Source organism: Haliotis asinina, chromosome 2 (assembly GCF_037392515.1).
Source record: "Haliotis asinina isolate JCU_RB_2024 chromosome 2, JCU_Hal_asi_v2, whole genome shotgun sequence".
Lineage (NCBI taxonomy): Eukaryota > Metazoa > Mollusca > Gastropoda > Lepetellida > Haliotidae > Haliotis > Haliotis asinina.
In genome coordinates, this window is record NC_090281.1 from 5651670 (window position 1) to 5678288 (window position 26619).

Below are 26619 nucleotides of genomic sequence, written 5' to 3' on the forward strand. Positions count from 1 at the left end.
TGATCTACCTTCAGTTGTTGGCGATCTATAGCCTGATCTTATAGTGTATTGTCCTAATAGTGATGTTGGTTTTAACTTTCCATGCTAGTTTTAATTCCATTTGTGATATTCTAGTTGTTTTACTGTCCGTCGTTGACAGGTTTTATAGTAGACATGTAATTGATTTTGATATTAGTTGTTCTCGTCACGATATGGCTGAGATATTGCCGATGTGACGTAAAATATTAACTCACTCACTCACTCAAATGTTATGATTCAAATTAAAGCATTATATTGTACACACTTTTTGTCGTTCAGATGAAACTTGTTCCCAGCACCTAGACGGAATTACTGACAAAACTAATATAAGAATAGATGGTGGGGTTTGCAGCTTACCATGTCCATTAGCATTTTCGTGTCGGTGTGTGAATTATTGCAAAAATCGTCAATCCTGCAACCCATAATTACTCCGCTTTCCATGTCACAGAGGTCGAGAGTCTTCCAAAACGTACACTTGTTGCTCCTGCTGACACTTTTAGGATAATAGACAAATGGAGAAAAACACATCTCGTCACTTGTAGCTAAACCGTAGAATGTGGTTTTCTTGGAAGACACAGATCAGTATACGCAAGTCGTCTTCAGAGAATCACCAGGATGAATGGCCACTGGAGGATCATATCTGTTGCGAATAAAATAATGAAAGTGCAGGTTAAAGAACATTCAAACTTATAAATGGTGCCCATACTACTATTAGGCAAACTTTTCTTTGGCAATCTTATTACGTTTTGGCACGACACTGTGTGTATGAGTATGTTCTCACATTTAGCCTGTTTGAATATATAAGTGACAAATGTCTCTCAGAAAAGACGTAATATAGGAAAGTATGCTATTTCATGCTCAGAGTAACTTTACCACACAGTGACATGTCTGTTTACTAAAATGCTTATGCCTGCATTTTAGAGTCATGGATTAAGTACACCGCATGGAAGTAGCACTTTACATCAAAAACGGGGCGTAGAGTAGCCCAGTGGTTATGTCGCTCGATCGTCACACGACAGTCCGGCCTGGATTCTCAGGACGATTACAATGCGTGGGTCCACTGCCCATTGCCCTGGTGGGACATATTGTCGGAATGAAGGAATGCCGCCAAAACTTCAGCACTAATGCAGTCGATTGGTTATCAACTGATGAGAAGAGGGATATTCAGTAGTAAGGTAAGTTTTACTACCACATTTCATCAGCTACAACTGATTTAGATCCCTCGGTACCGTGATCTGGTGCAATTAAAGGTTTTCTTATGTCGCCCCTCGTGGCAGTTGAATGAACAAACTTAAATTGAATGAGTTTAGTTTAACGCTGCACTCACCACTGGCACCAAATGCATGGGTATGGCATTCTACATGTCTTACAAAACCTCATTGCACAGTTGTCTAAAACTGTATCACGGTCGTTCAACATAGATTATTTGTTCCTTAGTCGTCTGGAATACGAGATTTATGGAATGGCGATGTCATGCTGTACTGACACCATACTGTATTGTAGAACAAATAGTAAAAGGTTACTCGCTAACGTTTATCCATATTCGTGTGCTCTCTGAACGAGTGTTGCTGTAATCTTACCGCACGTCAGTTGGATTGTCGTAGCTGTAGTTTTGGTCATTGGTGAGATATCTTTTCGTATCTCCGCTGAACAGTTCCACTGTCTGTGCGATGCCTTGAGGACGAACAGTAAAGTTATGTCAAATAATAACAAATGCAAGTCATATGTAAATTATTACCCGGTGGCTAAGTTGTTGACTGCGCAGCATTTCACAATGAAACGAGCCATAGAGGAGCCCTTTGTTTGAGCATTACATTTCCATGTTCTCCTGAGTTTTTGCTGCGCTTTAATGGTGTATTTAAGATAGCGTCATGATAGCGGGTCATGATCACTTTTCCTGATCAATTAATGGGGGCAACCGGTATGCCGAATACAACTCCAAAGGACATAAAGTGTTGTTCTGTCCATATGCAAAACATGTGACATTGCCTGAAAGCATGAGGCTCGTAGCTTTAGGTGTATCTTGGAATCGAACAAGAGACAAGATACTTGCAGGCCTATGCAACTTTAGAAAATGAATGGCAGTGCTTTACACGAACTGACCACACGTGCAGCACATGAGGAAATGTACCTTTGTAATGCATATGATTGTATCCTTCGATTAAATATAAAGTGTCTTTCAGGATCTTTTTGGTGCACCGCGATGGACAGACAGATTCGACCACGGTCCTGCTCCTTCCAGGTGGGATCACAAGGTAGGTTTCACCTGTCCAAAACATTCCCGCGTCGTAAGGGCGAAGGTTGGGGGTGTAGTAGATGATGAAACCTGAGCCGTCCATCAGTCCAGATAACTTGTGTGGGTTGTTCCAGTGAAACTAAAACAAACAATAATACACATACAAAAACTAATTTGTGGTTCACACAGCTAGACCACAATATAATGTGCGCCCCATAAACTCAAAATGACTTGCAACCTATTTGGAAGGTCTTGTGACAGTGATTGGATGCTCGCCTTCTAGGTTTCACATGTAATCATTTGATATTGATGTGGCTTAATTTCATATGTCACATTATTATGTTCCTTGATCAAATACCAACTTCCTGTTTACATATATTGTTTGTACTGTTTGGTCATACAGGGCAACAAGAACAGGTTGATACCAAATATATTTCCTGTTTTTGCTTCATCCATTCTATCAGGTCCCTAGAGTCGTGAGCTACCGTCAATTGTTGGTGATGTGTAACCCGTGTTTAATATTGTTTTGTCGAAATAGTACTATTACTTGAAACTTTCGTTGACTTCGGGGAGACTACTACTGAATTCAACGTTAATGGCGATGGTCGTATGTGCTCAAAAATACAAGAACCGGTGACTTTGTAAATAAAGACTAGTTGTCGTATTGATACCGGACACACGCAGTTTAACTGAGTACCATCAAACTGCCGTCCTCAACGCTTGACCTACATAACCGCTGCCTGGTCGCTCGCTGTGTTGCATTCAGTAAGACTATTTCTCACTCTCACACCAAGACTTCGGTGAGTTGACATTATATTTGTGACCCATTACATTACAACTGACTCAGTTGTATTGTACATGAAACCTCTATTGTGTACCTTTGTGTCTTGCTGTTTTTGCTGAATACAAAGTATTGAAAATATCAGACTTCTCTGTGTTGTGTTTTGCTGGTTTTGAGGGGATTTCTGATACCTTCTATCACGGTTTATTCAGCCTCACACACCATACGACAAACAGGTAGATTGCAGTATGATGCATCCTGGCAGTGGCAAGTTACAATACATGTTCTGCAATACGTTCCTGTAATGTGAATGGCGTTCGTTTAGGAAATCCGTGAAGATTGGAGTTTTGCCCAGATCGATGCCTGTGCCATTAATCAATGGATTGTCTTGTCACGTCTCGACTATTTACTGACCGCAGCCATACTGCTAGAATATTTCTGAGTGCAGCATTATACAGCGTCCCAACCAGATCGATTAAGAAAGTGAATGTGCAGGAATTCACGTGAATTCAGATTTGAGGCTATGAATTAGTGTTTATTTTGGCTGCTGATACGTGTACAGGATACAATACTGACATCTTGACACGATGATGCGCTAAGTTGCATTAATTTCACTCAAATTCACAGTTGAAAAGTCACGGTGTGTTTTTTCGTAGTCAGCCAGCTGCTTTTTGTTTTGATTTTCAAAAGCGCATGGTGGTCCAAGGGAGACAACCCTTTCTAAAAAGATCACAGCGTGCCACCACAAATAAACAAGTCTCTTCACACCCTAACAAAAATCTTTCACAAAATAGCAAACAAAGTATATGTATGTGTACCTGAAGCAGGACCCTCTTGTAGCCGGTTTTGCCAATTCGGAAGCCCGTGTCTTTGAAGAGACATTGGCCTGGTAAACCAACACCCCACATGCCTATTAGGTCCTGACAAACAGGAGAAAACATCTCACAGTCCCCAGGACGGGCAATAGTGGGCGCTGCAAGGAGGAATACCATATATAAACCAAAGCAAGAATTGTATGTTTTGGAACATTTTAGTTGTGTAAATGTTCCAGTTTCTTCAGTATAGTGAAGAAGAAACTATTCAATATATAGTGAGAATGGTGATGAAAATAACATATACGTTATTGCAAATTCTTCCTGTTATGGTAGAAGTACGGTTTTCTGGACAGATACGTCTGCTACCCGAGCCACACATGAACTCAAATGGAAATAGAATATGGAAGGAAACTACTAGTTTTGCTTTGTACATCTGGGCCTACATTCTCTCTTGGCTGTCTTAAGTTGTTGGTGATCTATAGCCCGTTTTCATTTTGTGCTGTCTGTAATGATTTAATTTTACCACAAAGTACTTGTTTTAAAGTTTATACAGCTGTGATACTCTAGTGTTTTTATTGAATTTCGATGATAGGTTTTTATGTTCTAATTGTATTGATTTTCATATTCATATAAATTAGATTGTTCTCGTCTCAGTATGGCTGAAATACTGCCGATGTGACGCTAAATAATAACTCACCCAATCTTGCTTTGTACTGTTGGTGAAAGGTAAGATGAAGATCCAGGTTAGAATTGGTATTCAGCTACCCATTCATCTGCATCATGTATAAGTATATTTTATCGTGAAAAGAATGAGTACACTGAATGGATGCCTTTCTATTACCGAGAGACTTCAGATTTTAACTCACTCATTCGTTCCGGTACCTAAATATACGCACCTTTACAAAGTTGCCTTCGCAAGATGTCAACAACAAAAATTGTGATTTCGTAAAACAGAAACCGTTACAATCAATTAATTAATTTCAATATTAAATTCCGATGCAAGCTATTTAGCAAGTGCTGAATGCGTGGATTATCACTGTATACTCCCTATTTCCTTCAACAGTGAGACGAATATTTATTGTAAAAATATGGTGCATGACGTCAGCGTTGTCAATTTCTGGTTTGGTGGCAAACATATGGTAATCCTGTGAGTTATCCAGGTCAAAGGTCATGCAAACATATGTGGTTTCGTTGTCTGGAACTGGTGTTCGTGGAAACCTCAGAACCCGTTTCTGGACTCCTGCAAGACACAATCTGGATACAGGAGAAGAGGTGCTGAATCTTTTTTCCTTTCAACATGCTACCTCAACTACCTGGTTCAGCTGGAAGCAAAAGAAAAAAGGACACGTCTGGACGAATTAAATCGTCCAAATGAAACTAATTCATCAAACAATGATTCCTGGCCACGATGTCTGGTTACTGAAGCTACATACTTTCTACCAATACAGCTAGGCACCATCATTGCTTATTTATGGGACTTTTTAAAAACAAATGGTTGCGTTACTTGAATGAAGTTTCAATAACAACAAAACACCTTGATTTTTATACCAAATACATTTACTAAAAAGTGTCTGGTTTTACAAGCCTCCCACCCTGAGAAAAAAACATTTTTTTCAGCCATTTTTTGGGTTAGGAACATTTTAAATATATTTCTGCGCTTCAACAAAAAAAAAAAAATGTTTTAGTACGCTAGTTCTGTAATGGTATCCTGTCGATCCATTTTGGTGATGGCAGTCACATATTTACTACATACAATATGGAAATCTGACTATGAGTAGCACAAAGTCAATAATTTGAAACCTTTTTGCTCGTTTAAACATTTTTTTCCTGATAAATGCATTTGTCTTAAGATAAATAAAACATCACCAAAATAATTATAGATGGTAATTGTCATGGTACAACGAGTCCCAAAGAGTGACACTAAAATTCAAAACGGTATATTTTATATATATGTTCGACCTTGAAGGTCATGAGATACAAACATATTCAAATGTATTCAGAAGAATATTTAGTGTTCTGCCTGTAAACTTAAGATGATATTTTATGTGAAACTAGGGCAAGGGATAACTTATCAAAATTATTAATACAAATAACCATTTAAAAAATTATTACCATTCAAACACTTGTTCCATAAAAAAGTTACCTCATTTCTTTCCAGCCATATATTTGCTAGGGTAATTCCTAAAAGAGATTCTACACTTCTGAAAAATATTGGTGTGCATTGTACTCTTTTCTGCATCTTGTCTTTCATTTTTGCAAATTAGGTAATATATCTAACACATACAACTGCGAAATCTGTAACTGACGGAGAGGTATCCAACTCAACTGTTTCAACACCATCATGAACTGGCCACATATGACATGTAGTAATGACTAGAAAAAGACAATATCTGCATACAAGACAAGTTTCATGTTAATTAAACTTTGACAAAATAAGCAACAACCAAGTAAGACGTAAGGACTACTTGCCTCTTTAAGACAGGAGCAACCTCTTAATCTTCTACAGACAGCATAGTACCACTACAAATTTGAATAGATAAAGCTCTTCTTCTATAACATAATCCATAAAATATGAATCACAGTGTTGAAAACTAAACTTGACCCCAGTAACATAAACAAATTTCAGCTAAGCCCTTTTATATCATTTCCAATATCTCATATATGATGGATTGACGCCATATCTGATATTTAGAGGTCAGGGTTGAGGTCTGTTTTGGATGTGATCATAAATGCTTAAGCAAATATTTTCCAGCAAATGCAGTTTTAGTTGCAGTGATCCTGGGAGCTTATGTATCCATTTTGGCAACGTTTAGACTACAACATAGCAAGAAATATTGTTATACCTCGAAAGAGTTGTTTTATTCTTTCAACTCTATTAGAAACTGTCAATGGAGGGTAGGTATAAATGCTTCAAAGAAATCCTAACAGCAGCGTACAGGTCAAGTTGCATGTTAATCATACGAATCTGAAATAACACTAGCCACCTACATGTGTCACTCTGCAAAACATAAGTAGCCTGTTTTTTTCTCTTCCTTCTCTTCATTTGGTCAGCCCATGCAACTGAAAATGGATACAATACATGTTATAAGTATGTAGTTAGAATAGCCGAAATGCCAGGAACCAAACTAAGGTATGAAGCCTATGCCGAGATCCAGTCAGGTTGTATGTCCCTTCGAGAAGCGAAGAGGGATATCACATCTCGCAAGTCAGATATACAAGAATCCAAGGTACAAAGACAACTTCTGACTTCGCTACCCTGACGGATGATTCATATCTTTTCCTTTCTGACCGAGGGGAATAAATCCAGGAGCGATCGGGCTACACCTTCTACGAGCAATACCAGATTCCTCAACAATTTCTCGAACTCTATTTGCTGAGTTTGTAGAAGACGGCATTATAGTTGATTTTGTGTACCTCTACCTACCACACCAATTTCGACCTGCAGCTGGCAAACTCGGAATTATACTCGCAGACTGCCCAGAACCAAACGACAGACACAACCAATGCACCGACTGTCTCGATGCCATACCAAAACTCCACATCATTTTAGACGCTGACAACTCGACTTGCAAGTGCGGTGCCATAGACCACTGCGCGAGGAGCAAGAAATGTATTCTATGAAGAAACAAAGACATTGACTACACACCACAGGAACACCGCTCGAAGTACCAGAAGAAATAGTGATTGATCACTGTTTTGTGATCATAGAGAACCTATATGACCGCAGGTGCCTCCAGTGGTGTATTCGATACGAGAAACGATTCAAGAAACGCCTCCAGGCTATGGCTACAAGATATGAGAAACAGTTAGACAGTACTATACCAGGAATCCCAATAATATGCCAATAAGTAGTGTAAACAATGGGGGCTCACCCCATTATTGGAGTATTGGTATAATATTGGGATTCCTGGCATAGTATTGGTATAGTATTGGGATTCCTGGTTAGTATTGGGATTTGTACAACCAGAAGTCTTGTCATGTTTCGCCTATTGTGGTAACATTTAAATCATTTATTACTGCTTCCGGCATTGAGCTAAAAATATATCTCCTTCCCAAACTCTTTTCTTGTCCTCAAGTCGACCTAACATTAACTACATTGAAGAAATCAGAAACATGAATTGCAATAGAGACAAGAATTCAAGAGCAGATAATGTACTTATTATTCAATCCCATATAGGTCTCAATTTCGACAATCGTACTTTGAAAGTACAGTTCCTCTACATTTCTTGAAGAGGATTTATACAAATCCTTATTTACAGATGGATCAAAGGATGGTAGTGCACAGGCATATGTCACTGATATGGGATCCAGAGGAATATAGTCTAGATCACCAGATAACAGCTGTATCTTTACAGAAAGCAGAAGCCAAAGCTATATTAACGGTTCTTAATTGTGCACCTCGTGATAAATATAAATAAATAAATATAGCACCACCTGCTTTTTATATAGTAAACCTGGATCTACAACCTCATACAGTAGTGTTAAGATGGCCTCATGTGAGCGTTCATTGAGAAAACAAGACCGAATTTGAGCACTAATCTGAAGTTTAAATTCCAAAACTGTCGGGAAACTTTCAACCAGTTGCAAGGTCATTATACAATTCAATAATTTCAGTTAAAAATGAATGTTTGCAAGAAAGTTTTATGGCGTGAATGCACGAAAGAAAGTCTGAAAACATGATATATTGTTTATATTTAGGATGCCTTTTAATATATTGAAGCGTTGGTAATATGTCATCAGTTTTGGCTGTGAAAAAAGAACTATCTCCTGGTAATCTAAAGGCGATTGTTGTGGGTCTAAACGTCACTGGCACAAGCCACTACGCCACCATCCTTTGCAATGTGATGAGGGCCCAGTTTCCTTTACATGCTGCATTGTATAGCTTTACAAAGTGATATTTAGGGGGATAAAATGTTAATCTATGGATTTAAACACGTGTTTATTCAGTTACTTTTGGCTGGTACAGTGTTTGTTAATGGATTTATTAGCCAATATTATTCTACTCGTAATAATCCAAGGAACAAGGGATGAAAACGAATTTTATTGGTGGTTAAGGTCAATTCATTGTAGAAAATAAATCAGAGGAATTCGGATAAAACACAAGCATGTGTCCCCCTCTGCTCTCAGTGCAGGCGAGGCACCGGCGTCTCATTGAAGCAACAAGATTCCTCAGAGGAATGGCCTTGGGGAATGGCGAACGACTCTTGTTGCATTGGGGGCGGATGACTAACCCTTACACGTTGCCCCAACACGTCCCACAGGTGTTCAATGGGCGCTAGATGGGGTAAATAGGCCGGCATTGCATATTGTTGATGTTGTTTGGTTGCAGGAAATCACTGACCACTCTCCAACGGCATCATTGTGCGTTATCGCCTGCAAAATGGCTGCTTTATCAATGGCGTTCAGGGCTGGAATAATGAGGGGTTGCAAAATCTCATTTCGATACCTTATGGCAGTCAGATTCCCATGGATGTGATAGAGAGGAGTGTGATGACCATTGCTGAAGCCTCCCCACACCATAACTGACCTTTCACCAAAACTGTGTCCTTCCCCAATGTTTACGTCAGAAAACCTCTCACCCGGACGTCTGTACACGTGAATACGGCCATCATTGTACTCCTAACAAAATCTAGACTCGTCAGTGAAGAGCACATTGTTCCAAATCGCCAGGTGAGAAGACCATCAGACCTAGTGAAACGACAAGAATTTGAAGAGATTCTCAGGGACGAATGGAATATAATTCTGAATGATGGTCATTCATTTGCTGACATGCATTACTGCTAGAGGTTGTACCACTTGAAATGACTGATAAATTCCATGACTGACTCTTGCTGTGTCTGTGAACTGTCCTGTTCCTACCCCTCTGTCCATTAGATGACACGTGCTCTTCACCTGTTGTGCCAAATTTTGGCATCATTTAATGTACTATAACTTAAAAAAATTGAATGTTTTTGTTTGATTTTATCGATCATTAATAGCGTGTTCACTTTCCTTTGCCCACTAGCTTACAATGCATCCTTGAGAATAATTTTTTTTCTGTACATAAAACGCAGCAGCATGTTCATTGTTTCCAAAGAGTTGACCACTTCCAGTCATTTACCTTTATAGTACCATTACTCATTTTCTTTAAGTTTTATAATTGGTAATGCAGATTATTAAGTGATAGAATCCTTAAAAGGGACTTTAAGTATTGTACAGTTATTTTCCTCATGAAAGGGTTCGAAAGTCCCAAATATTTCAAAATATATTAACACTTTTCTGAAACGTAGCATTTTTGTGATTTTAGTTTTGGCTAAATTTGCACGTGTCCTACGGTCGCTATCGGGCTGAAGTGATTGTGAAAATCCAGCTAGGGTTCATGCAGGCACTATCAATCTCCGTGGACTAGTATTGTGATTTAGCTTCAGTTGTTGGTGATTTACAGCCTCTTTTTATACTCTCTTGTCCGACATATTTAAAATGATTTATCTTTAATCTTAGAAAGTGTTTCTGAGATAAACATTGCTGTATGCATTTACATTTCAAGAATGTCTGAAGGCTCTAACAAAACGTGTGACATGATTGAAGAACGATTTATATATGTGTAAAATGTTTGAGCATCTCTCTCTCTCTCCTCTATCTCTCTTTTTTTCTACCTGTTTCTGTGGCTGCAGGGCAGTTAAATTCACTGCTTCCACATGGAGCTTTGACAAGTCCGTCACAAGTCTGAGTTGAAGATGTATCGCAATTGCCTGAAATATGATCAGTGGTCATGGATATATTATGCAGCTAACAGAGGTGGGACACTTTCACTTTCAAGCAATGCGCTAACTAAAACTTACGAGCTGCGACCGGAGAATTTCATATCCATGAAATATGCCTGTGACCTGTCGTGTATCATTTGCTTCCCTCGAACCATTAAAGATTCTTAATGCCTTCCAAAGTCGACGCATATAATGGGACACTTTCAGATTTTCAGCAGATACAAGTTTGCATGCACTTAATATGTACACACCAATGATTAAAATCCAGCAATCTCTTAAAATGTACATATGCAATTTATTCAGCAACGGTGATAAGAAACGTTTCAGATCGTCAATAGAGAGAAACCAAGCAAGTATAAATAGGTCTGAAAAGAGAAGAGGTGGGACACAGATACCACAGATATAACTGCACGTGTCTGTGTATACAAGATGCAGTTATGGCACAAGGAAAGAAGACCTTCAAGAAAGGTGTGATTTACACATTATGGACTGTCAAATACATTGAGAGAGGATACACGTTCATCCCCACCGTGCTTACAAAATTACAGTGCCGATTGACATAAAGGAGGAGTACATTCAATAAATGAGGAATACATTCAATAAAGGAGAAATACATTCACTTTCAAACTAATGTCGTTGATTATTATGTAATATATGTGTATAGCTGTAAGTGAAATTTGTTTCAGCCTTTGACGAGACAGGTAGGATGTAGTCTGTTTTCAAGTTCCATGACACAAAAAGGACATACCTGGGTGTGTGATATTAGTGGTCCGTGTTGGCGTGGCTCCAGGTGTCCAGATGCACTGGGGGTCACCCAGCTCCTGACCATTGGTCATCCCATCACCATCAGAGTCCATGTTACACACATTAGCCCACTGTATGGACAAGAAAGGTTTGGATGACATGCTTCCTAATATGCTGGCACGGGTGACCTAATCGTCTAAGGTGATGCAAGTAACTGAGATAGCGTGAGTTCGACACCCAGATTTGCTTCGATTATGAACCTTGTTTTGTTACTGTCACGCCTCTCACTGTAAATCCGTCACGGTAAATCGTCGAGTCGGGATCACAAAATCAAGTGATCAAAGTCATGACAATCGATCAAAGCAGTTGGGATACGTTGACATATATACCAACCAAAACCAACCGATCCCATTAGTCGCCTATGACGACAAGCATGGATCTAACCACGATCATCAAAATTTATTTAATTTTGTAAAAAGCGTAGTGGTTGGATAAGGATAAAAAAGTGGGAAGATTGCCTGGAAAAGGAGATTTTAGCTGTAATTTAACCATTTAGCCTTTTGGTCAGTGCTTTAGTTTACAGACTAATGAATTACTTTCAGTCAGCTTTTCTGTGAATTGCAAAATCCTATTAAGATTTCAAGCTCCAGTGAACAAGCCTGTCGAGTAAGAAAACGCTTGTATTTACTGACCTTTCTGCCTTGATTTGCAAAATCAACACCGAACTGATTTCTGGCACCTCCACCCGCGGGGTTCACATGCCCAACCCCCTGCCATACCTCACCCTTTACACAAGGGTGGGACAGGTTGTGGCCATTGGGTATGCGGTCCCTGTACCCATGATACCCGTAGATCACACCAATCCATGTGAGGAAAGCAGGGATGCTGGAGAAAAAAGAAACAGGTATATGTGAACACTTCAATTCCAAGTTTTTACGCGTGAAATAATACGAACTTTCGATAAACATATACGCGTAAACGTTTTCTATGGATTGTATCTTGAGGAATAAAGAAACGGTCCTCAAATAAAGATTGATGATTGGGTAATCCCCGTTGGACCCATCCTGTGTTGAGTGGGTTGCGGCACATAGTCATGGGCACAATGTGAACAAGGTGTTTGAAAACAAGTGTCAAGATGTTGAAGAATATTTGGAGCTGGCTTTAAAGAAAGTCACTTTGTAAACGCCTTTGGTGTGTTACGGTTAAGAATTTGCCGTGACAAACGATGTAAGAAATCCCACCTGAACCAGCAAAACAGAACAAAGACAATTAAAACAATATTCATATTTTTGGTTAACTGGCAAAGAAAGCAAATTATACACAGTCACAAGTATATTTTACAATACCAATTTCAACTACAATACACGTGAGACAAGGTGTAAGGCAATGGGTCACAAAATATAATATAGCAAACTCACCAAAGTCTTAGTGCGAGAGAGAATCAGTTATGCAGAAGGTAACACAGTCAGCAGTCTGACGGCGGCTATGATGATCAAGCGTTGGCAGCGATTGTTTACTCCAGTTATGTGTGTCCCAGTCTCAACACGACAACTAGCCTTTATATATACACTCAGTCATTTCCCGAAAGTTCGGGCACATACGACCATTGCTAACACTGTAGAAACCTCTAGTGGTCTCCCGGAAGTAACAAATAGAAAACCAAGGGCAAATAATTTTCGCGGAGCCTGCTGCCAAAATCTTCAAAATGCTGACCATCTTTTATATGACCCATCATAATTATTATTCAAAACACTAAGCTTTGTGACCCAATAATAATTATTACTGAATAACAAAATATACAGAAAATACACACTCGTAACAGGTGTCATCAAAAGAAACATCAGTAGGCCTTGGAGTCATTACAAGAGATTGGATTATCTCCCCGGCGATATGCAGGTGGTCGACAGAAATAGACTTCTGGTAGCAGCGGGCACCCGTGGATGGCCACTCTCTCGTGGTGGGTGCTGGGTAACGCTGAGATCCGTCCACCCCCTTGTGGACACGGGGGGATATTTGGTCCACCAACCCGTTTGCTGTGGGTTGTGGCCTTGTGTCGGTGGAGGAAGGGATCCTGGTGGTTGAGGGCATGGGAGCAGGACCAGTATTCCTTTTGCTCAACACACCTTTTTGGCCCTGACCTCACCTAGACGGGTGGTTGAATGGGCCCGATTCAATCAATTCGGCTGGTCATGCCAAGCCCTGTACATGTAAATTTTGCTGCATGAATTTTTAGAAATTATTTAAGACTGTTGTCAGCTGTCATGGTCTCATGATAATACATCTGTTTTGTAATTGTATAACTCCAATTTCGTGCCTTTTCTTGAGTCCTATGTCCAGAAGGCAGTGGCTCATGGGCCAATCTTCCAATCCAATTACTTACTGATTATTCTGCTTGAGTAGATCATCCAGGTATCCTTGGTGCTGCAGGCTGGAAACCCGCCTGCTCTTAGCATTGTCCTTGTGATACTCCGTGCGGGGTGGGGAGTTCTAATGACGAATCCATACTAACTTACCATGGAATACCAAACCCCAAACTCACCGAAACGCCAAATCGATAATGATGACGATGAACAGCGACCCTCCAAATCCATTGATTACTGGCCTCGTTTTCTGATCCTTGAGACTCTAGATAATGCTCCCTTAAAGCTGAATCCGTTTGCGATATCTAAGGGTATCCACGGCATAGCAGGAGACATTAAAGATGTGAAACGTTTGCGTTCAGGATGTTTATTACTTGAATGTAATAGAAAACAGCAAGCAACTAACGTTGTCCACTGAAACGTTTTTGGAGTTCCGGTTAAGGTCTCTGCTCACAGAACTCTGAACAACAGTAAAGGTATTACACGAGACCGAGATCGGCTATTTGCAGATATGGCTGAGATTGACATGGTATCTGAAATGAAGGATGAAAGTGTTGTGAATGTAAAAAGATTTTCCACTCGGAAAAACAATGTGAGTGTTCCAACTAACACATACCTGTTTTCTTTTTCTCCACCGAATCCGCCCAAATCAATCAGGGATGGTTACTACAGTGTTAATGTTGATGTATACTTACCCAATCCTCTGAGATGTTTCAAATGCCAGAAGTTTAGACATGGTCTGAACACTTGCAAATTGTCTGTTACATGTGGTCATTGTGCTGAGAATACTCATGTAACAGAAGATTGTGAAAGTAGCTCACTGCTGGAGGTCAACAGGATTAAATTCACTAATAATATCAGCTTTGCTGAAGCCAAAAAGTTGATACAGTCAAGGGACACTAGTGAAATTTATACCTCCATCGCCAAGAAACCATCAGAAATGACCACCAAAGAAAATATTTCTCCAGTCATTACTTTGTCACATGCCTGTCAAACAGACTTGACATGGATAAATGCAGACACTAAAAACCTTTCTCCTGAGCAATCAACACAGACAGCAGAATCACTTCCTGGTCAGCAGAAATTCTCTCAGCAACAATATCCCGTCAACGATCTTCCAGTCTTCTGTCTATAGGAAATTTACCTAAAACAGACAAATGCTTTTAATTTACGTCAGTCTGATGCATACAATTAGTTTTTCCCATCCGGGTGACAGGGCCAGTGGGTGATCTTCAGTTCTTATTAAACAAGATGTTATCCATAGTTCTGTAGCTCTTAAAACTAACCCCCAAGCTGTTGCGGTGAGACTTACTCTTCACGTTACTATTGCACTATGCTCCTTTTATATACCGCCTTCCTCAACACTCCAACAGTCTGAACGTCAAGGTCTCTATGACCAACTTCCAAAGCCATGTATCATAATGGGTGAGCTCAATGCCCATAACCCGCTATGGGGTGGTACAAACACTAACTCAAAATCTTCAATCTGGTGATGATAATATCCATTACCAGCTTCTGAAACACTTACCTGAACCATGTCTGATGACACTTATAGATATATTTGATCAAATAAGAACTTCTGGGGAATTTCCTCCTTCACGGCGTAATGCCATTGTAATCCCAATACCAAAGCCTGGCCGGGATCATACAGATCCGTCAAACTACAGACCGATATCTCTGACTAGCTGTGTCTGTAAAACCATGGAGCGTATGGTAAATAATATATTAACTTGGTATCTGGAAACCAATAACCTGATCACAAATATTCAGAGTGGAAAAATCGTAGTACCATTGATCATTTGGTACGTTTAGAATCCTTCGTTAAAAATGCTATAGTAAATAAACAACATGCTGTATCGATTTTCTTTGATCTCGAGAAAGCATATGATACGACCTGGAAGCATGGCATTTTGAAGGATGTACATGAGTTAGGGTTGAGAAGCCGTTTGCCTCTTTTTAAAAGACAGGCAATTTCAAATCCGAATGGGTTCATCCCTGTCTGATAATTACGATCAGGATGAGAGTGTCCCTCAAGGCAGTATTTTGTCTGTCACTTTATTTAGTATAAAACTCAACAATTTATCCAAGGATGATTTTAATATATCTTGTCGTGGTAAAAATATGCATACCATTGAACGGCCATTACAGTTGTGTTTAAACAAAATGAATAAATGGTGTCCAAAACTAATTGTATACACTTTCGTAGAAAATATAAGGACCCTGAACTATCTTTAAATGGTACTCCGATTAAAGTTGTAAAGGAGGCCAAGTTGTTGGGTTTAATTTTCGATTCTCATTTAATCTTCTTACCTCACATTAAATCTCTTAAAGCTAAATGCCTGAAGGCACCAGATTTGTTGAAAGGTGTTTAACAACTCAAAGTGGGGAGTCGAACAAACTACCCTCTCACACCTATATCGATCAATGGTCCGTTCATAACTCGATTATGGCTCCATCGTATCTGGTGGAGCCTGCAATAGCAACCTTAGACTTTTTGATTCTGTCCACCATCAAGGCTTAAGACTTTGTCTTGGGTCTTTCAGAACTATTGACCTATTGACCTAGAACCTATTGACAGTCTTTACATTGAGGCCGATGAACCGTCTCTTACACAACGTCGTACAAAATTATCGTTATAATACATTACTAAATTATACTCTAATGAATCTAATCCTGCATATAACTGTGTGTTCAATCCACTTTATGAGTATTGGTCATACAAGGTATACACATGCATACCTCTTGAGAACCACGGTCAAGCACATCCTACTTGCCTGCGGTGAATTCTCCATCAAAAGAGATAAATATTTCAATGTAAAAACACTTTCGAATCTTTTTAACACAGATAATACTCATTTAGTTATTGGATTTTTAAAGGAAATTGATTTCCTTGTTGAATTGTAATTCATATGTTCTGTAGATAGTTATATTCTAATGGTTGGAAGCATAGATTAGGAACATTGATTATTAGTGGCTGTACCCTCAAAGGGGTTTGAAGTATTGTAAAAGTATTGTCCTCCTGAGAGGGTACGTAATTTTCAAAGTAGATTTATACTTGCCAGGAGTAGTATTTTTGTTATTTTAATTTGGCTAAAATTTCTTACAATCGCCAACGGCTAAGGGGATGGTGTAAATCCAATCAGGGTCCATGCATTTAGCAAAGGTACTGAAAGTCCCCATGGTCCCTAGCGTGGTGATCTACCTTCTGTTGTCGGCGATCTATAGCCTGTTGTTATACTGTATTGTCCATATAATGATATCAGTTATAACTCTCCACACTAGTTTTAATGCTAATTGTGATATTATAGTTGTTTTACTGTCCGTCGTTGACAGGTTTTATAATGTACACATAGTCCTTTTCATTGTGGAATGTTCTCGTCACGATATAGCTGAGATACTGCCGATGTGACGTTAAACATTAACTCACTCACTCACTCATTGACTCCAGCGGTTTGTATTAAAGGGTTTAATTCGGTGCCCTAGAGGTGGAACAAGAGAAGACTTCTTGTCGTACAAATCCTCATAAAGGATATATGCAGGGTTAGATTCATTAGCGTGTAATTTAGTAATGTATTTTAAGGATAATTTAATACGACGTTGTGTAAGAGATGGTTCATCGGCCTCAACGTAGAGACTGTCAATGGGTGAAGTTCTGGAGGAACCAAGACAAAGTCTTAGACCTTGGTGATGGACAGAATCTAATAGTTTCAGGTTGCTTTTGCAGGCTCCACTATACACGATTGAGCCATAATCAAATTTTGAGCGGATGAGTGATCTATATAAGTGAATTAGAAACAACCTTTAATAAATCGAGCGCCTTCAAGCATTTGGCTTTTAGGGATTTAATATGCGGCAAAAAGGTCAAATGTGAATAAAAAATAAGTCCCAAGAACTTAGCCTCCTTGACAACTTTGATAGGGTTAGAAATAGTTCTGGGTCTTTGTGAGGTTTATATTTACGGCAGAAATGTATGCAGTTGGTTTTTGATTTAGAAAATTTGAAGCCATTTTCAAGACACCATTTATCTATTTTGTTCAAACACAGCTGCAGTTGCCGGTCAATAGTATGCATATTTTTACCACGACAAGAAATATTAAAATCATCCACAAATATCGATCCATCTATTGAATCGTTTAAAACTTTTGATAAACTATTTATCTTTATACTAAAAAGTGTGACTGACAAAATACTGAACACCCTGATCTTGATTGTAATGATCAGACAGGGTAGAACCCACTCGGAGTTGAAATTGTCTGTTATTTAAAAATGTGCTTATGAATTCAGGCAAACGACCTCGCAAACCGAAATCATGTAAATCTCTCAAAATGCTATATTCCCAGGTTGTGTCATATGCCTTCTCGAGATCAAAAAAGAGAGACACAGCATGTTGTTTATTAATGAGCGCGTTTTTCACAAATGATTCTAAACGCACTAAGTGATCGACAGTACTTCTATTTTTACGGAAACCACATTGTATATCTGTGATAAGGTTATTCGTTTCCAAGTACCAAACAAGTCGATTATTTATCATGCGTTCCATGGTCTTGCAAACACAGCCAGTTCATGAAATCGGACGATAATTGGATGGATCAGTATGATCACGTCCAGGTTTAGGTATTGGTACTACTATAGCATCACTCATAGAAGAAGGAAATTTTCCGAAAGTCCAAATATCATCAAAAATTGATAAGAGCGTCTCTAAACAGGATTCTGGTAAGTGCTTCAGGAGTTGATAATGTATGTTGTCAGCTCCTGTAGCAGTGTCATGAGCTTGTTCAAGAGCAGAATGGAGTTCATGAATAGAAAACGTTTCATTATAATCTTCCCCATTATCGGAATTGAAATTAATAGTTTTCTTTTCTTGTTGTTTTTGATATTGCTGAAATTTAAGTATATAATTAGAAGAGGAAGAATGTTTAGCGATAGTTTCGCCCAGTTTATTCGCAATATCTGGTCTCCGTGTTTAAGATGATGGACAGTAGATTTAGTACCTTTACCCTTAATTGTCTGGACCATGTTCCATACCTTGGACATGGGTGTCCGAAAATTTATTTTGGATACATAATTATGCCAATATTGGCGTTTGTTCTGTTTAAAAGTACGCCGCGCTTTAGCATTTAAAATTTTAAATTTATTTAAATTATGCACCATAGGATGGCGACGGAAAGAATGATCTGCCTTTTTCCTTGCCTTCCTAGCTTGTTTGCATTCATCGTTGAACCATGGTTTTCGAATGTGTGGCACTACAGAGGAATTTTGTATACACTCATCAGCTATGGAATTCAGTTCATCAGAAAAAAAAAAATTAATAGCATCGGGAACGTCAATAAAACGTTCAGGTTTAAGTTTCTCCGCACACAGTGATTCATATAAAGCCCTGTTAGCCTTTTTAAAATTCCGCCTTGATGATGGAGGAACATCAGATGGAGTTACAGATGTTAGTATAGTAGGAAAATGGTCACTTCCACAGAGGTCATCATGGACTGACCATTCAATCAAATTCATTTAGTAGTTCTGAATTTGTCAATGACAAGTGAAGAGACGAATAAGTCCCTGTACCCGGGTGTAAATATGTGTTGGAACCATCATTATAAATACATAAATCATTGTCAGAACAAAAAGCCTCCAATAATTTACCTTTAGTGTTTGTAGTTACACTACCCCAGAGTGGGTTGTGCCCATTTAAATCTCCCATTATGATACAGGGCTTCGGGAGTTGGTCATATAGAGCTTGAAGATCAGTTTTGGCGAACGGCGAACACGGTGAAATATAAAGAGAGCATAGCGTAAACGCTACATGGAAAGTAATTCTCACAGCAACAGACTGCATATTAGTAATAAGTGAAACAGGGCTTTGACTAACGTTTTGTTTGACTAGAATGGATGATGACCCGCCAGTGGCTCTATCACCCGGAGGTGAAAAACAACGATATGCATTAAAATGACGAAGGTCAAATATATCTGTTTGTTTTAAATATGTCTCTTGGAGACATATCGCTGAAGGTGTAAAATCTTGGACTAATAGCTGTAATTCATGTAGATTAGTCCTCAGTCCTCTGCAGTTCCACTGTACAATATTATTGGAATAAACTGTCTTTTGGGGGGATTTATTGGGGATCTACCCAGCACCCAGCTATGTGCCCTAAAATGGACGTTTTCAGAAACGTCCATGTCTTCAAGAGACCCGTATTTATTGAACAATTCAATTTTGTTTTGTGACCCTTTAGGAGCTCTGCCACTTTGTTCTTTTGAAGCATCAGTCTTTGGCTTCGGTTTACTTTTCACCGTTTGTTGACTATCAGCTATCGATTGAGACTTTGAGTGTGACTGAGATGATCATTTGTGATCGGAAGAAGACCTTGATGTACTAGGAAGTGATTCCTCAGTCTGTGATGATATAGCAGGGTACAAAAGCTGTGGAGTATCGCAATTTACCCAAGTCAAGGTAGTTTGGCAGCCTGTGGTTGATGTTGTTTTAGAGCTAGACCCCGATGATGTTTTGCTACTGTAGCATAACTGTCTTGAAGATCAGATCTCTTTACCAGTTTTTTGGCCTCGGAAAAAGAGATGTGTTGAGTGAATTTTATTTTATTGATCTCCATTTGCTCTTTCCAAACAGGACAGTCTTTGGAGAATGATGAGCGTTCCCTGTTACAGTTAGAGCATTTTTTGACATGACTGTCACAATCTTCTGTTGTGTGTGTCTTTTCACTGCAGTGAGCACACACAACAGACAATGTGTTTACACCGTGCCCCAACTTTTGGCATTTGAAACACCTAAGAGGGTTTGGAATGTATGTCTCAACACTGAGGTTACAATAACCAGCCTTTAGTGATTTTGGTGCAGTAGGTGGCGAAAAAGAAAACAGATAGGTGTTAGTTTGAATGGTTGTTCCATTTTTTCGGGATGAGAAACGTTTTACATTAAGTACACCCTGATCCTTCAACTCGGAGACGATATCTAGTTCTGACATGTCGGTCAGCAATCGCTCACGATCTCTAACAATCCCCTAGCTCGTATTGAGGGTCTCGTGAGCTGAGACAGTAACGGAAATGCCAACAAAAGTTTTGGTGTTTAAAAGGTTAGTTGACTGTTGTCTTTTGGCACATTCGATCAACAGTGCACCAGAACGCAATCTTCTAATACTCTTCACATCGCCGGCAATGCCTTGGATACCTTTAGACACAGCAAAAGGGTTCAATTTTAATGGTGTCAAATCCTTTGTCTCCATGACAACAAATCGTGGCCAGTAATCAATTGGTTTGGACAGTCTGAGGTCGTTGTCAACAAGGTCATTTTCAAGAGGACGTTTAGTCTTTTTGTTTGGGGTTTCGTAAGCCATGGTTTGTGTTTTAGATTTCATCATCCGAGCTCCCCACTCACCACGGTGTATCACAAGGACAATGCTAAAAACAAGTGGGTCTTCAGACCAGGAGCACCAAGGATACTCGGATGATATACTCCAGCAGAAGAGTTACGATTAACAAATCCACCAGATTGGCCCATGAGTCACCGCCTTCTGGCATAAGACTCTAGGCAAAGCGCAAAACATCATAGTTTAAACTGTAAACATCTTATGGGAACAATTTCGCCAAGACCAAAGGTTAACATTTTCAAATTAAATTTGTGTGATGATAAATAAATAAAAGTCCACACACAGGGCTTGGCGTGACTAGCCGATTGATAGAATCGGGACGATTCTACCACCCGTCTAGGTGAAGTAAGGGCCGAAGTGGTGTATTGAGCAATAGGGGCAAAATGCCATATAGCTAGAATATTGCTCAATGCCGTGTGAAACTGAACTCACTCCTCTATCTGGCGCATTTACCAACTGAAGGCAATTTCTAAACTATGGATAGACATGCACACTGTTGATTCATCAACAGTTTTTTTCGTTGCAATCCATCGATATTTCGATGCATCGTTACAGCCCTAGTTATCAGTGAGTTTGCTCCGCACTCAGAATGATCCTCGGAAAAGTGGCATTTCTGTTTAGTATGGTTTCGTGAATCAGCTCACTTGGCGAATTGGAAATGTGGCTCATCAGCATGCTTCCTTTACAAATACTGTATTACACCAACAAAGACTTTAGGGCTCCATCGCAGCAGAATATGACAGCTGAGGAGGGGGTCAGTCCCGATTTCAGAATCACTAGATAAACCGTCCTCAACATGTAAAAGTGGGGCACGATGACATGACTGCAATCCAGGATTGACATTCTTGATAAGTGCTTACAATTAGTCCTGTACTGTTCTATCGGACCAAACGCCAAGGGCGGAAACACACGACTTCCCGAAGGCGGTTATAGTCTGTTTGCAGTGAAAACGTACCGATGGATGTCACTTTAAACAAAAAGGTAAATCGAATAAAGTGAAATAAAGAGTGGGACTCGTCGTGATTTACCTTGCCAACTGTACATTTAAATTACAATATATACTAAGCATCAAAAGAAACGTCAGTAGATATTCCAAATTTGACAGGCACTTTATTCAATTCATTACAGAATGTGATGCAATAAGTGTATGGAAAAACGGTTTTGTTTACAGTTTCTACACACATTGATGAATAACTAACCAGCATTTCATTGGAATACGTTAACGTTTAATGTCCAAACAGAGTCCTGACTTCAGTACCTCGTGTGACCACCACGGGAGGCAATGACCGCAGCACAACGTCGAGGCATGGAGTGCACAAGTCGATTGATGAATGCCATGGGCACCTGGTTCCACACTCTTAGGAAGGCTTGACGCAGTAAATCAGCTGTGTTTGGTCTTGGGATGACGTCATTCAACCGCCTTTGAATTTCGTCCCAAAGGTGTTCAATTGGATTTAAATCGGGACTTAGGGCTGGCCACTGCATTACATTGACACCATTCTGCTGTAGGAAGTCCCGTGTAGCCCTTGCAGTGTGGGCTCTGGCATTATCGTGCTGAAACACGTGCTGACGTTCACGGCGATGACGTGGCGTGAGGATTGGTCCACAGTAAGGTCTGCGGCACTGAAGGTTACTGCTGCTAAGACGCCGGCGTACAGTGGAAGTGCTGAGCGGTCGCCCATATGTCCCAATTGTCTGACGTGCTGTCTCAGAGGCCTGTTGGAAAGGAGTCTGTACGTGGCGTCGCACAATGTAGCGATCTTGACGTCTCGTGGTGACCCTTGGTCTGCCGGTGCGGGGACGGTCGTCTGTGGTGTTGGTGGTCCGGAAGCGTTCCTGTAGCCTGTAGATGGTCCGAACATTAACATGGAAGTGGTTAGCAACGGCTTGGGCATGTGACCAGCTTCTAGTCGTCCTATGGCTTGGTTCCTCTGAGCTGACGTACGACGTGGCATCCTGCTGACGTTTTGACGTTAATGTTTCAACCAAGTTTGGGGGTGCATTTTATAGGGCTGGATCAAGAGAAAAGTACGTGCAGCATTTGATGCATGCACTGCAGAACACCGTACCCTCTTCATGTTCATGCTGCGTTTTGGTGGACCTTTCCTGGGTTCGAATTTGTGTTTGGAGACAAATGGTTTTTGTCACGTAAAGCTTGATTTTCTGACCAAAAAATACAATCACAACATTTGCTAAGTTTTCAGTTTTATGGTCGCAGTAAGGAAACTACCAACCTGACGTTTCTTTTGATGCTTAGTATATTATTTAATTTAGGATAAAAGTTGTTTAACAAACAACAAGGGGATGGGTACATTAAATGAATCATCAAGAACAAGTAGGTTTGGTCTAACTGCTCTTCACGCACCACACATGCATTTGTTTCACAGTGCCAAATACTGCCCTTAACCCCTTGTAATACAAACCAGGTCCAGGTTTGAATTAATCTTCAGTGACCCTTGCTTGTCCTGAGAGGCGACAAACGGGATCAGGTGTTCAGGCTCGCTGAATTGGTCGACACATGTTATGGCTTCTCAATTGCGCAGATCAATTCTTACGTTATGTTGGTCATTGGATTGTCGGTTCAGACACACTTTTTTACAGACTGCCGTTATATAGCTGGAAAGTTACTATCTGCAACTAAACTCACTCATTTTCAACTTTTGGTAAGATTCTTTCATGTTAATTCTGTTTTCATTTATGTGGCCAAAAGTTATTGGCAGAGTGTTACGCTTGACAAAATACTTTTGATCATAAGCATTGCCTTGTTTCTTTGATTATTACAGCAAAAATTGCTGTAACCCAGGCGACATGTGAAGAAAACATAGATGAGAGTTTTTATTGCTTCTTAGCCACTGTAGCGTCGGATCTGACAAATGTTACGCAGGAAATAATATTCCGTCATGCGTATAGTATCTACATGAACATAGTCCCCAGAGTAGAACTGAAGATAGTTCCAAAATTCCGTGCTTGGTCACAAGGGCTGACAGTACAGTCTCTGATTTGTAAAGCAGAGGCTACTGTTCCAGAGAGCAAATGTCCCGAGCTAATGATAAGAGGTTCTGTCTTATCATCGTTTCAGGTTGTTGGTCGCCTTGCAATGAAGATATCATTATAAACGTGCATGTGATTGATGTGTGAAGGTTAGGTAAAGCAAATGTGTGGCAGCATCATCACCTCTATAAAAGTATGAAAGTGGCTTACCTTACAGCCCACATGTAGCTGCTTGTCCAGCTGCACCCAAAAGGTTTCGACAGGTTTGTGTTATCGACAGTTGGTTACGGTCCAGTGATAGAGTATCGACTTTGCGTTTTAAGGAGGAACTAGCCTGACAGAGTGCAGTTTGCAGAATCACTAAAGTTTCGTTTAAGTGTGGAGTCAGGGTGAGCCTCAGCAGTATGTATGGATGTGCAACGGAGTGAAAAGTAGCACCAAACCTCTTAACTGTTCCTTTGGTTTAATAATTGGGAGCATGACGTTTATTGTTTAGCGAAGTATGTTGTTTGTCAACACTTTTCTTCAGTATGAGACTATAGTAATGGACTATCCCGTTAGTCACCTCTTGCGATATCAGAATCTTCCAGAAGGTATTAAGACTACGTGCTATGTAAGTAAAGCCACTAACATGCATATTTACCCTCTAAACATGATATGTGTTCATCCTGGATATTGGACAGTTTTGGATCGGTTGACCAATGTCCAAGTGAATACTAGTGAATTAACTGCCGTTGCCACTACAATTATGCCATTGTAATTCTAAAGTGACTTTGGTCTGAGGTATCCATTTGCGGAAATTTGTATCGATGTGTAACATACCCAGTTCTACAGTATTGCCTTAACTTGTTTCTGGAGTTTGTTGTTTTCCCGCCGAATTTTTTTTTCAAGTAACTAATTGTTTCAACTTGAAAACTGTGTAATTAAGACAACAAGTGCAAGGGGCCATTGAGGCTTTTTGTTTTCATAAATCACTAACCGACCTCAGCGTACATTAGGCGTGACAGATGCAGATTCCGGTTCAGGTTTCCTTACACTTTAAGTATCACAAGGAAATAGTTTCTCCTTCTGGAACGTGGGAGATTAGTATCGGGCACTTAATCTCCCTGGATGATAACAAAGTAAGTGACCGCTCATTCCCTTCCGACAACATGTAATCTAAAGAAATAAAATTACTTACATTTCAGTTACTTTGATTATCCTCAAGTACGATTAATACCTTAAATTGAAATTGAAATAATTAACTTATAATTACAGAAACAATGTAATCATTTACATATCAAATTACCTTTTGAAAAAACCAAAACATTTAGCTGGGCAAGGGAGGTGTAAATCACATGATTAGACAAACTGCATACAGTTAAACTATTTGAAAATCACAGTGACTGTTTGCCCCTTAGATTAGTAGTCAACTGCATATTTTCTAGGTCTGGCTCAAGGACTATACAGTTCAATAAGATTTTGAATATCATATGCCATGGGAAATAAACAAAGTACAGTTGATCCCCCATTTCCTCAAGTTCTAACCTCCATTCAGTTATGCTTTACTATTTGACTTTGTTTCACAAATAAGGAAATGGTAATAGTTGCATGACATTCACATGGCTTGAGTGAACGGCTTGAGATTTCATAATGCTATTATATGATAAGACAATACTCTATTATCCCTAAGGCATTTTTGGTTCCATCGTAAAACGCATGATAAAAAGCAAAACAAGATATCACACTTCTTTTGTCTCGTGTTGTATTATGTAACCAAAACTATAGTGTTTATTCTAATTACAATGTATGCTCATCTTGTCTCTATCTCGCACTAGGAACTGTCAAGTTAAAATTGGTCACTAATGGCTATCAACAACACGTACAGACGTTGGTGTAGAAGCTGGCAGACCAGATAGATGCATTCCAATAGGTTGCGCGCGAAACCTTGAAATCGTACATTGTTAAACGTATTCACAATAGTAGGTGACCTAGCTTTGATGGATAATGCTTTGATTTTCCAATTTAAGTTTGCCGCATGACTACTTTGTCAAGAGCATAGTATTAATGAAGTGAAAATAGAACGATTCCGCTATGTTCATCAGACGATGAACGTGAGTAATACAACATCTGTACTAAACAATTGACAAACATCGACCAGATGAACACTTCCAAGTCGGCTGTCACCAACTGCATTGTTCCAAAAGACATCGTGAAGTCACCAGCTGTGACCGGCGATGGATGTTAAACAATGGATATATTCTGGTTGCTCAGATCTATATATCTATTTTCCATAATGCGAATACTATTATTTAAGTAAATTGGTGTTTATAAAGAGCGCCGGCACCCGTGGCGAGCCACCTCCTCGTGGTGGGTGCTGGGTAACGCCAAGAGCTCGTCAACACCCCCGTAGTGGACCCGGGGGCATATTTGGTCCACCAACCCGTTTGCCGTGGGTTGCGGCCCTGTGTCGGCGGAGGAGGGGATCCTGGTGGTTGAGGGCAATAGGGGCCTGCAATCGTGCTCCTGTTGCTCAATACGCCACTTTGGCCCTGACTTCGCCTAGACGGGTGGTC

At 39.8% G+C, this 26619-nt stretch overlaps 1 pseudogene; it reads right to left on the minus strand.

Annotated features, from left to right (window-relative positions):
- Window positions 1-23028, minus strand: part of LOC137274762 (uncharacterized) — a 44869-nt pseudogene extending 21841 nt beyond the window's left edge.
- Between the last annotated feature and the right edge of the window lie 3591 nt (window positions 23029-26619).